The following is a 476-nucleotide window of genomic DNA, read 5'->3' on the forward strand; positions in this document are numbered from 1 at the left end:
CACGTTTACTCTATCCAAGAAAGATATCATCCAGAATAGAAGAAAGGATAAAGAGTTTTCAAGATAAGCAAAAGCTAAATTAATTTTTCACCAATATCAACCTTGTAAGAAATTCTAAAGGTACATCTTTAAGCTGAAAATTGTCACTAATTAAAATCAAAGAATTATTCTAAAGTAAAAATCTTACTGGAAAAGGTAAATATATAGTAAAGGTAATGAGTTAATTATAAGGGTAGTACAAAGACAAAACTAGTAAAATTAATGAAGACTAATTAGATAAGGGATACAAGAAAGTTTAAAAATGTAAAATATGATATCAAAAATGTAAAATGTAGGGGGAAAGGTAGAAATGTAGATATTTGTAAAGTGCTCAAATTTAAGCCTTCATGAATTTAATATAGAATGATTAATGCATATAACAATATATATAAACCTTGTGGTAACCACAAATCAAAAATATGCATAACAAATACACA

This window comes from Crocuta crocuta, unplaced genomic scaffold, assembly GCF_008692635.1.
Source record: "Crocuta crocuta isolate KB4526 unplaced genomic scaffold, BGI_CrCroc_1.0 scaffold800, whole genome shotgun sequence".
Classification (NCBI taxonomy): domain Eukaryota; kingdom Metazoa; phylum Chordata; class Mammalia; order Carnivora; family Hyaenidae; genus Crocuta; species Crocuta crocuta.